Source organism: Crocodylus siamensis, chromosome 6 (assembly GCF_052110815.1).
Source record: "Crocodylus siamensis isolate JL-2025a chromosome 6, ASM5211081v1, whole genome shotgun sequence".
NCBI lineage: Eukaryota > Metazoa > Chordata > Crocodylia > Crocodylidae > Crocodylus > Crocodylus siamensis.
The window spans coordinates 80,597,229-80,610,091 of NC_143400.1; the positions used below are offsets into that span (position 1 = coordinate 80,597,229).

At 44.8% G+C, this 12,863-nt stretch overlaps 1 pseudogene; it reads right to left on the reverse strand.

Annotated features, from left to right (window-relative positions):
• The window catches only part of LOC149863060 (sucrase-isomaltase, intestinal-like), a 134,652-nt pseudogene that overhangs the window by 68,189 nt on the left and 53,600 nt on the right, over positions 1–12,863 (reverse strand).

A 12,863-nucleotide genomic window follows, 5' to 3' on the forward strand; every position in this document is an offset into this window, starting at 1 on the left:
GTGTCATCAGCAAACTTGAACAGGGTGCTTTCTACCCCGTCATCCAAGTCACTGATGAAGATGTTGAACAGTGCGGGCCCGAGGACCGAGCCCTGCGGAACCCCACTGCCCACGTCCTTCCAGGTCGAGAAGAACCCATCCACTACCACCCTCTGGGTGCGGCCCTCCAACCAGTTGGCGACCCATTTGACCGTGTGGGCATCGACACCACAGTCTCCCAGCTTTTTGATGAGGACAGGGTGAGAGACAGTGTCGAAAGCCTTCCGGAAGTCCAGAAAGACTACATCCACAGCAACCCCTGCGTCTAATGATTTGGTGACCTGATCGTAAAAGGCCACCAGGTTGGTCTGACAAGACCTGCCACTGATGAACCCATGTTGGTTGCCCCTGAGCATACATTCCCCCGCAAGGCCCTCCTGGATGTGTGCCAGGATAATTTTTTCAAAGAGCTTACCCGGGATTGAGGTAAGACTAACTGGCCTGTAATTTCCCGGGTCCTCTTTTTTTCCCTTTTTGAAGATAGGGACCACATTGGCCCTCTTCCAGTCCTCTGGCACCTCGCCAGAGCACCACGAGTGCTCATAGAGCCGCGCCAGGGGTCCCGCAATGACCTCGGCCAGTTCCTGTAGAACCCTAGGGTGAAGATCGTCCGGACCAGCGGACTTGAACACGTCCAGCCTCTCCAGAAGTACCCTAACTAACTCCTCGCTAACCCCTGGCCCAGGCGTGTTTCTCGCGGGGCCCGAGGGGGGCCCAGCAGGGAGGTGGCTGAACTGGTCCCTACTTTGATACAGTATCTCAGCCCATTCTCCTAAATAAATTAAGAGGCGGTGACATAGATGTTTACACAGTCTAGTGGGTGGCAAATTGACTTAGCAGTCACACCCAGAGAGTGGTAATAGATGGGTCGGTATTGACCTGGAAGGATGTGGGTAGTGGGGTCCTGAAGGGTTCAGTCCTTGGACCTGTACTTTTCAATATCTTCATCAGTGACTTGGATGTGGGTGTGAAGTGTACTCTGTCCAAGTTTGCAAATGATACTAAATTGTGGGGTCCCTTCTGAACAACCAGTAGCCCTCAATGTATATCACCCAATCATGGGTAGGGTCCCACCAGGTTTCTGTAAACCCCACTAAATTGAAGTTATTACCTGCAAGCAGAAGTGTGAGTTCTTTCTGCTTGTTCCCCATGCTCCTAGCATTAGCCTACAGGCACCTGAGCCCTCCTATGGTGCCTTTGGTGCCCTCCCCATTCTGATACCCAAAGGGCCCCTTAGTACTTACGTGGGGTGTACTGCTGCACGTCTCACAGTTTGTAGGTTCTAGACTCTCTACATCTCCTGCCTCCCCATCCCCTGTTGTACTTACTTTAAAGTCAGTTGTAGGTCAGCCAACCTGCAATTAAAGAGACCCTTAACTTTTGGGGAGAGATGAAGCCCATCCTGTCCCAGGAGGTCCCTTGCACAGAAGCATGGATCGTGGTCCAGGAAGCCAAAACCCACACCAGGAATGGGTCAACTTCTTTGGCACAGGTAACACAATGTCTACTGTGACCACCGACTGGGAGAACTGATAAGAAGACCACCTGCACCCCTGTCTTCCTAAGCCTGATTCCCAAAGCCCTGTAGTCACTTACGATGTGGTCTGAACTACTCCTGGCCACAACATTCGTTCCCATGTGAATGAGGACCCTGGGAGAGTTGTCGGAAGGCTGGATGAGGTCAGGAATTCTCACTGTGATCCTGATCCTGGTTCTGGGCAGGCAGCAGACCTCGTGTGATGTGGGATCTGGACAGCAGATGGGTCCCTCTGTTCCTCTCAGCAGGGAGTCACCCACAATGATGACATGGCATCTCTTCTTCTGCTTACCTGGCTGGCCCTCAGCTCACTCAGTGATGGTGCCAGGCTCCTCCAGTGCACTTTCTCCCCACCATACACTCCTCCAGTGCAGCCAGAGCCCTATATTTGTTCCCCAACTGCACTGGGGGGGGTGCTGTTTCTACAGCAAGAATCTACAGCAAGTATGCAATAATCTACAGCAAGTATGCAATAATCTACTTACAATAAACAAGGATGGGCTTATACAAAAAATAACAGTTGATAACTATTTACACCTAAGAGATGGTTGAGATAAATACAAAACCAATAACTTATGCAATATGTTAAATACTCATTGTATTAATCCTCTCATTAATTATATATAACTAATAGCCAGCCACTCTGACTACGGGCCAACAGATTGAGGGAGGGCCAGTCCCCCACTCCTCTCATCACACACTTGGAGGCTTCAGCTGCCACAGGCTAGCCCATGCAGGTCCAGGCATCTAGCAGTCTGCAGAGGCTATTTCCACTCCAGACCCTGGCAAAACACAAATTCTTCCCCATGCATCTCCGTGCATTCTTCTCTGCCTGTGCATGGACTCTCCAAACCCACAGAGCTATTACACAGTGGTGCGACAGAGGGAGAACAAATGGCCTGTGCAAACCAGGCAGAACCTCTGGTCTCACTTCCCCCTTTAGACACTTAGGCACACAGGCTTTCCATCAGGTCATGTTTCGCTGGGTCTTAGCCTACACCAGTATCCTGGGACCTTTCCCTAGCTGGTATCTCTTTTTGCCCAGCTGACCCAGTCCCACCACAGCCCTCTCCCTGACCACTCACTTGGAGGTCTATCACACCCTTATTGACCCCCCCAAGTCTCCAAGCTCAGCAGAGAATCATCTTCTTGCTCTCTAAGGGCTTCCCGGGGCTATGTTCCCACCTTAAGCTCACTGGCAAACTCCTTGTGCTTATCCTAGGGGTCTGCTCTCTTTTGCTTGGCCCTTTACATACTCCACTGGCCTCTGGCCCACCCACAAAGGGTCCAACGGGCAACCATGGGGTGGGACCATGTTGCAGACTCTTGCCAGCCCTTTTCATGCAGCGTGCCTCTCTCTCTCCACTCCAGAGGCATGGATATACTCCAGTTTTAAGGGAAGTCACCCAGCCAATCCCTGGGCTGGAATTTTTCTGGGTTCCCTACCTGTTTTTTGAATCTAGCATTCCTTTACTGGGGATAATAACAAACTACAAATATGGTGTCCCTGTGGGGACAATCTCTCTCAAGCATTCAGGCAGAGTCTGATGTAGGGCACTCAGAAGAGAAGTGCCCCTTAAATTGACTGTTACATTTTTATAATCCCTATGAATGAAGGCAGCAAATATGGATAAAAGAATTTGACTTGAAGTGCCCTGCCTAGCACTGGTGTTATTGTATTGCTAACGCCAATATTTGGAGGATGGGGCCTATGTTCCAGTTATCCATTTAAGCTGGACTACCCATGTACTTTGAATTAAGTATCTGTTGAAGGGCTTTGCTGAGTGAGGTCAATGAATACCTGATTTTTATGAGACTGATCCATAGTCTATTGGAACTAGAAGAAACGGTCCATTTTAGTTTAGCAGACTTTTGTCTGTTTATATCTCAGCTGAATGTATATAAAACGTGACTTTTTAGTTAAAACTTGCTTTTCACTTGTCTACAAATTATTTTAGAAGTATTATACTGCTGATTATTCACTATCAAAAAGAACAGTACGCAGGTCAAGAAGTTGTAATGATCATCTTGGACCATGTATAAATAAGATTTTTTTTCTTTCCTCTCATACTTTCCTCCTTCACTCCTTTTGTAAAAAAATAACTACATTTAACATTTAACTCACACTTATCAGTTTGGGAAGTCAAGTTACTGGAGATGCGCCATTGCAATACTCATAAAAAACAAACACTAAACTCACTTCTCCTATCAAAGTGAATAGCAAAACTCCCATTGGCTTCAGTGACAGATAGATTTCACTAAATGTCTCTGGTTTTGCAGCTACAAGGTTAGTACATTAGTACTAATACTAAGCTGTATTTTGATTCAAGTATTTAATAAAGCCCTTACAGTGTATTGGGAAATGAAAAAAGAAACATGCCATTGTCAAGCTTCCAACGGGTTTCATTTCCCCGAAATATAAAGTTATGAATAATTTATGATCCAAATCCCATCACACTGCATTTGATCATGAAATATCTCGCATTCTTCAGCCCACCAAATGACACAATCTGGATTGGTGAAATCCAGGAACACAGTCAAACCCGGCCAAATCTAAGTGCAAGAAAGGAAACAGAAACTGGCTGGTTACAATAAAAATGATTTAACTATGCCCAGTAGTTTCTAATAATTCTTTCAGTATGTGACATGTCTGACTCTAATCTTGGAACAGTATTAGCAAAAAACAATCATAATGATATATTTTGTTCTCCATATATGGTTTGGGAAATTATTCTATGATCCTCATTCCTATTTCAGACCCTTAATTCAGTGATTAGTTGTTTGTATTATTTTTCCACCCTCCCTCCCCCACTTTCCAAGCAGTAATACAAGCTAGATCAGGTAAAAGAACTGGAATGAACAACAGGTTTTCAGCCTCATTTGCCTGGAAGTCCACTTTCACTGAAGTGTACTAATAATGTGAAAACATGAAAGCTGCCTTGTGCTCATTATTGTGAATAGCTTCCTAAAATGCAGTTGTGAGGAGACAGTGGAGGCATCTAAGAACACCATCTTCTTTATGAAAATTATACAGGAAAGCTGAGCAAAAGGTTTTTTCTTACTATGAAATATTTTGACCCTTACTGTGTATATATAACTGTCATTGACTTTAAAGCAGGGGTGGGCAAATTATGGCCCGTAAGTGGGCACCCACCAATTGATTGGGTAGTGTATTATTTGTTTTTTATCTATAATTAGTTAAAACAATATCTTTTAAAAGACTGTGTGTATATGGCCCTTAACATCTCACCAAAACTCATTAAGTGGTCCTCCAGGCAAAACAATTGCCCACCGCAGCTTTAAAGGATGTGTTGTACAAAGAATTAGATCCCTAAAGGTCCAGGAATGGAATTACAAAGGTGTTTAAGTGCAGATAAGCAAATACTGGGATTTACAAAAGTACCTACCCAGGTTAGGCATCTGATTCTTCTTGATTAAAATGTGATTTAGATATGCAGATATGCATCTTTTGGTAACTAAATATCTTTGTAAATCTGGCCTTTTCCCTGAAGTCTTGGGGCCTGCCAGAATTGTTGTGTAACAATTTAGAAGAAACACACTTCAGCACGTCATTTTTCCTCCTAAGGATTTTTATATGCATGACTAAGTTTATATAAAATAAAATTCTATCTTAATGAAGAATTTAATGATTGTATTAGCAAGGTTTGGAACAAAATCAAGGAGAGGGGGAGGCAGCAGGAAAAAAAAACAAAACACCTTACCAAAATATTCAATCCAACACACAGACCTTTATTTTTCTCCCTATTATGTCTGTCATAGGTTGTACTGCAATATTAGTAACATTTACAATTTAATCAGGTAGGGGAAGGGGACATGTTTTAATTTCCTTTCATTTCTCAGTGATCTTTGTCTTTTCATCAGAGTAATGAAAAAGTAATGAAAATGTTTCCTTGAAATGTATGGGAGTTGTCAAGTCTTAGCTGTTATGGGTTCATGTAAATGCATAGTTTTGCATTTTAAATGCAAGTCACTGGGCCAACTGCTTCAAACAGCCCTCAGAATTACTAGGTTCTATGATATAAATACCTATTTAGGAAGTTTTTAAAATCCAGGTTATTGACATGATAGACTGTAATAGCCCATCTATCAAATAAATAGTTATGTAGACAATTTAAAATGCACATACTTTTTGTGATAGAGAATAACAACTTTCATAGTTTATTATGTTATTATTTATTTAGACTATTAAAAACATCATGAAGTGCCTGATATAAGGCAGATTTAGTTGTTTACCCATGACTTAAAACATGAAATGAGGTAGGGAGGGTGACACAAGCAGTTTTATTCAGGTGCATGTCCTTGCACTGTAGCCATAGTTTGTAGACAGTCTCAGGGACTTGCTTTACATCACGCTAAACCAGCACGGGTTCGTAGCAGGTAGATCATGCCCGACTAATCTAGTCTTTTTTAATGATCAGGTTACAAAACACCTGGACATAGGAGTAGGGGTAGATATCATTTACTTAGACTTCAGGAAGGCCTTCAATATGGTATCCCACCCCATACTGGTGAACAAATTAAGAGGCTGTGACTTGGATGATTACACAGTCTGGTGGGTGGCAAATTGGCTAGAGGGTCGTACCCAGAAAGTGGTGGTGGACAGGTTGGTATCGACCTGGAAGGATGTGGGCAGTGGGGTTCCGCAGGGCTCGGTCCTTGGACTGATACTCTTCAATGTCTTCATCAGTGACTTGGACGAGAGAGTGAAGTGTACTCTGTCCAAGTTTGTGGATGACACTATGGGGAGAAGTTGACACGCCGAAGGGCAGGGAACAACTACAGGCAGACTGGACAGGTTGGACAAATGGGCAGAAAACAATAGAATGCGATTTAACAAGGAGAAATGCAAAATGCTGCACCTAGGGAGGAAAAACGTCCAGCACACCTACTGCCTAGGAAATGACTTGCTTGGCAACATGGAAGTGGAAAGGAATCTTGGAGTCCTAGTGGCCTCCAAGATGAACATGAGTCGTCAGTGTGACAAAGTCATCAGCAAGGTTAACTGCACTTTATCATGCATCAGCAGATGCATGACAAACAGAACCAAGGAGGTGATGCTTCCCTTCTATCGGGCGCTGGTCAGACTGCAGTTGGAGTACTGCGCATCCAGTTTTGGGCACCACACTTGAAGTGGGATGTAGATAACCTGGAGAGGGTCCAGAGAAGGGCCACTCATATGGTTAAGGGCTTGCAGGCCAAGCCCTATGAGGAGAGACTAGGGCGCCTGGACCTCTTCAGCCTCCACAAGAGAAGGTTGAGAGGTGACCTTGTGGCTGCCTATAAATTCATCATGGGGGGGCAGAAGGGAATTGGTGAGGCTCTACTTACCAAGGCACCCCTGGGGGTTACAAGAAATAATGGCCATAACCTAGCAGAGAGCAGATTTAGACTGGACATTAAGAGGAACTTCTTCACAGTTCGAGTGGCCAAGGTCTGGAATGGGCCCCCAAGGGAGGTGGTGCTCTCCCCTACCCTGGGGGTCTTCAAGAGGAGGTTGGATGGGCATCTGGCTGGGGTCATCTGGACCCAGCACGCTTTCCTGCCTATGCAGGGGATTGGACTAGATGATCTATTGAGGTCCCTTCTGACCCTAACATCTATGAATCTACGAATGGTGCCCTGGGAACAATTATCCTAGCTTGGGAATGCTCCTATTACCCTAATGCTAGTCCTTCTAATATTTCTATATCTGAAGACGGTCTGGTGCTTGGCTTAAAATGTTCATGTAAATGCATACTTTTGAGTTTTAAATAGAGAGTTTTAAGTTTCCATGCTGAAAGAATCATTAGGTCTCCATTTAGGGCTGGTAAAAGTCCAATAGCACACTGAGACTATAGCAGGGCATGAGGATATTCTATCACTGGGCCTTGTTACACATTAATTTTAGGTGAGTCCTGGAGCTCTTAACCCCTGGATTGTCCACACATTAACATCTCAAACTTGTTTTAAGCATTCCTTAGGCGGGTAAAACTTACTTTACTCTAGCATAGGTTTATCTTGGATCCATGTTACCCAGCTCATGTTAAACCAATGTGTAGCCATTCTAGGCTACACCTTTGTGTAAATACCCCAGCCACCCTCCTCCCCCACTGGCCTCCACTTTCCCCCCACCCTCCTCAGCACCCTAATTCCCCACTTGCTGTCTCTCTCCACCCCCTCCCCACTGCTCACTTCTAGTTACCCTTGCTGTCTGTCCCAGGAAAGCAGGTAGGGAAAGGTTAACCTGCCTGCTGGGCCACTGCCACCACCACTGCTTTCTGGGCTGAGGTCAGTCCAGCAAAGAGCAATAGCTCCATGACAGTGGTGGCAGACAGGCTAATCCTTTCCTACCTGCTCCCCTGGGAACCCCAAGAGGCAGAAGGGAAGTTCAGAATTGAGGGGGGGGGGTAGGGTGAAGGGAGAGATTCTTACCTTTAGGTCCTCCAGGTCCCCGCAGCTCACAGTGTAACAAGGTTCCCTGTAACCTGCAACCTATTTAAATCTCATCCAGCTTGCCATTTAAACCAACATTTTGGGTTGGGGTTTAAACAATAGTTACTTTCCACAAATTATATAATTAACTATCCTTGTGTATTTGTTCACGTTGGATTCTATAAATCCTTTGAAATTAATGGAAACAACATTTACTTCAACAGGCTTTTAATTACACCCAGGAATAAGCATTTGAAAGACTGGGTCCTCAATAATTAGGTTTTTTTTTCTGGACAAGGGACTGTGTCTTACCAGTATTTATGGACCATCAAGCATGCTGGAATGGATACAGTTTCTAGATGGGATTATATACAAATGCATGTATAGATTGCATTTTAAGAACAGCTTATAGTCAGAAGGAGTGTGACTTCAGTAATTATTTTCTAGCTTTGATTTTAGTTCATTTTTAATTATACAAATAAGCAACTTAATTTGTGAACATTAGGGACTGACTTTCAAAGACCTAAAATGGGAATTAGGTAGCCACTTGCCATTGAAAAAATCAATAAGAGCTGGCTGCCAAAATGTCATTTCAATCCTGTAGTTTTCTCCTAGTTTCCCTTCCTTAATATTTAACAGTTTAAGAAAAAAATAAATAAAAAGATAAATCAGTTGAAACTAAGATATCTCAAATATTGATGATTAAGGCTTTGTAAATTAAAGTTGTCACAAATAGCTAATTCTGACACATGAAGAAACCTGGAAAACAGCTTTTAAACAAAGGTACTAACCCAACCTTAACTGCTGAGGCAACAATTAGTGATAACATGAGGAGTTTTAACTTTGTAAATAGCTGATTACCTCTCCAATGAGTTCTGTTACTCCATCTGATTCATTTACCCAGATTTTCTTTCTATGCCCTCTTTGATAAGCATCATAGGTACCATTAATGAGTGGGTTTAAGCTAATGGCAGGGTCCAGAGAAAATAAGTTCAACAGAAAACATGTCAAGATCTTCCATTTTCTGAAGCATTGTAGAGGTAAGGCAAATGCTTATCAAGTACATACAAATGTTTTTATGATATATACAAACAATTATTACATGATGATAATACAGTCATTTCAGAGGGAAAAAGAAATGTTTACAGCATTACCACTGTGATAATGTATTTTTGTCCATGGTTATGTAGATCAACAACAAAGTTGGGGAGATCTTTAAATTTCACTTTATCGTAAGTAAAGTCTTTCTTCTTTTCCGTATAGTCAATATCTTTGTATTGAACATCCTGAAAGACAAGGCAGTTCATTTTAAATATTAGAAATAATATCCTGGGGCTGGGAGCACTCTGATATAGTGTTCATATGCTTCATGCTTACTCTGGAGCAAATTTGCTTTCTATCATTTCACACAAGAATGTTATAAAAATGCTGTTGGGATAATTTTTATTCATGGTGAGAAATTGCAATGACTGTAATGTAAAGCACACATAAGCTACAAGCTTTATGGATGGAGAAGTAGAAACTCAAAAAAGGCACAACTGGCAACTATTCACCTAACTACCTTTGAAAGCTCATGATTGTTCAATGTCTAAGTGCAACGCTGTGCCTTTTAAAAACTTTCTCCACAAGACTAATCTGAAGTAAGAAGAGGCATCTGTAAAGAATATGGAGGATCAACTAATTTATTTATAACAAATATTAGGGTCATCTTAAGAGTGTGAGGTAGCACACAGGTTTGTTCAGTGATAGAAAATGGTGTTATAGTGTAGTGCTGTGTTAGAAATGAGCTGCATTAAATGTGGGTTCAGGGTGCATCATAGCACATGATTCAGGTGGCTGACTATTCTCAGTCAGTAGTGCTAAGTATGGATGCCCCAAAAGCCTAAGGGTAAATCAATTTAAACTTTGCAGATTAGTCTAACCTGAGTAGATTTAACCAATATACAAGTGATCAGACATTCACTTTTGACTCTGGAAATGCAGCCATATGTCTGCAGTGGCCCAACACAGAAGCCAGGAGGCACTAGAGCATGTCTTCCTGCTAGCTGGGGCAGACAGCTTGACCCAACGCTAGCCCACCCACCTGGTGAGTGGGGGTTTGCAGGGCAGGTGCAAAGCATCCTGGGGGATGAGAGTTAACTTGAATTTGGAGGGGTTCTGGGACAGAAATTCAATAGCCTGATTTAAGTCTGATACCACATCCATCCAGGTTCATCTTAAACTTTTTTCAGCCATTTTGAAAACTGCTGATGTGCACTGAACTTCTGTTGTGTCACAGATCTTTTATTGATCACTTATATTGGTTTATGTGTAATTTCTATCCCTACCCTAGCTGAAAGAATGAGTTCTTAGTCTGGGATACACTGACTGATCCCTTCTCTAGGGTTCACTCATTTGCTAATTTAAGATAAGGTTTTTCAGAAGTCCCCCTGTAACTGAACTACCTATATTTCATTACCAAATCTATGGGACTTAGGCATCTAAGTAATTCATTAGACACTTTTGGAACATTACCCTAAATCCTGTTCTGCTGCTGCACAACACAGAGACAGCTCTCTCTGCTCTCCTATTTGCCTTGTGTGGCTGTAAAATAAAAGAAGCATTTGCCCATGGGGACTTTTAAGCTCAGTTACACTGGTGTAATAGATTTTCAGATCCTTCAATTCACCAGAATGATTAAAGAATTGAGGCCAACAGGCCTAAATGTACCCATACTCTGGTTTTAGGCTACTGACATTTCATTGGGCACATCAAGACAAACCAACACGTGCCTCTTGCAGCATCTCAAACCCCTGTGAGATGCTGCAAGAAGCACATGCAGGAATGAGAAAATGTTTCCTGGACTGCAAATTTGCAGCATGGGGGCAAAATTAGACCCCTGGATATCCAGGGGTCAAAAAAACCAGCACAGAAAAAAAGTGGGGCAGTGCATAGTCTCCTGAGGCAACCGGAGGCTGGGTCCTCCATAGAGATGCTCTGCCTGCCAGAGTGTCTCTCTGGTTAGCCCTCACCCTGGTGCTGCAGGTCCCACCTACTCCCCCAGCCCCCCCCAATCCCTGCCCTGTCCAGCCCCAGCCCCAGCCCCCCCAGCTCCCCCTGATCCATGCTCTGCCCAGCCCCATGAGCCCCCCCATCCCTTCCCTTTCTGGCCCCATCCTCCTGAGCCCCCCCACCCCAGCATCCAGTGGAAAAAAAACCCTCAGCACTTACTGGCAGTACAGCTGCCATCTGGATCACTGCCCCCCCACACACACAGCATGGGGCAGGGTGACAGCCCCAGCAGCTCTAGTCTGGGCCCTGCTACCCCGCTGCTGCCCTGTGCTGCCTAGGGGGGCTCTTCCAGGAGGACCCACAGGCCCCACAGCCCCTGCTGGATGAGTACAGGCTTTTCTTTCTTAAGTGCCAGAAGCTTGGGGGGGCAGTCATCGGGGGCTGGGGATGCAAATGGGGGCTGGGTGGGACAGCCATAGGGAGGTCTGGGGGAGCAGGGGGGTGGGGCTGGGTGTGGCAGTCATTGGTGGGCTGCAGGAGCCAGCGGGGGATGGTGCCAGGCAGGGCAGAAATTGGGGGGCTGGGGTGGGACATGTGGGCCCTGCAGGGAGGTCTGTAGCCCCTGTAGGGGGGACTGTAACCCTGGTGGGGGGGCATAGACCCTGTTGGGGGTGGGGCACAGCCCCTGTGGGTGGCAGCAAAACATATTCATGTAGTCATGAATTCATGAAACATGTATTTAAAATTCGCTTTATTATGATGATAGAAACACTGGTAGTCTTCCAAATTGCTTTAACGCTGTAGATACATCAATAAAACATTGTCCAACTGATTACTGGCTCTCTGTCTCACTCTCCCTAGCGGTCTTTTGTTTTAATTGTGGAAGAACATGGCTTTTGGGGTATCTTACAGAGTGATTTTGGGATTTTTTTTTTTTATCAGGCATTTTTCAGTTTTCCAATAGGGAACACCAGAATTCATGCTAGGGAGGCCAGTGGGAAGACCCTGCCTACTTAGAGCTGGCACGTGGGACCCAGCTGGCTGTGGCTGACTTCCTGGCCAACCATGGCCAGAAGGACATGCTTTGACAATTCAAAGCAGGCCACTACACCCAAAACATCTTCTGGGAGATAGCTGCCCAGATGGCCAGGCAGGGGGCACACATGGCAGTAGTGCCACACAGAGGCCAACTCTGCAACCACAGCTCACTGGCAGCTGGCCCAGAGGGGCAGATGACTCTACCGGCTGTGCAGTCCCCATCCAGGTCTGGCAGGTGCGCAGCAGGTCACAGCCAGGCAGCAGCCCCCACTGCCAGCCCCCTGCAGTGGGTAGAGGGTGCAGGGAACTCTCAGGGCTGCGTCAGCAGTCCAGCTGGCACAAGGGGTAGTGTCCCCAGGTAACAATTGGCAGGGCCCAAGAAGCTCCTGAGACCAAGTAGCCCTGAGCTACTAGACAGGGCAAGTTTTTGTACTGATGGGCCCAAAACAGGGCAGCTTTTTATATGGCTGGGGATAGCACAGGTGCTGGCTGTAGCTCCCCCTGACTGCAGATCTGTGAGGAGCCAGGCAGGGTTATTTTGCCCCTATTTATGCTTAGGCAAAAATCCCCTACTCACATTTGCACTGCTTCTATTTGAGCTGCTGCAAGTGCACATGCTTGCATTTGTAGATGTGCCCATTGAGTCTAGAAGAGTTACTCTTGATTTACATCTAAGTAAATGAGAAACAAATAGGTATACATTATGTTTTTTATGTTCCTTCATATGATAACTACTTTTAGATTATATATAGCAATTACCTCAATCTCCAATTATTCCCTCTTCCACCTGTTCTCAGGGTCATGATACTGCAAACACTACTTACGA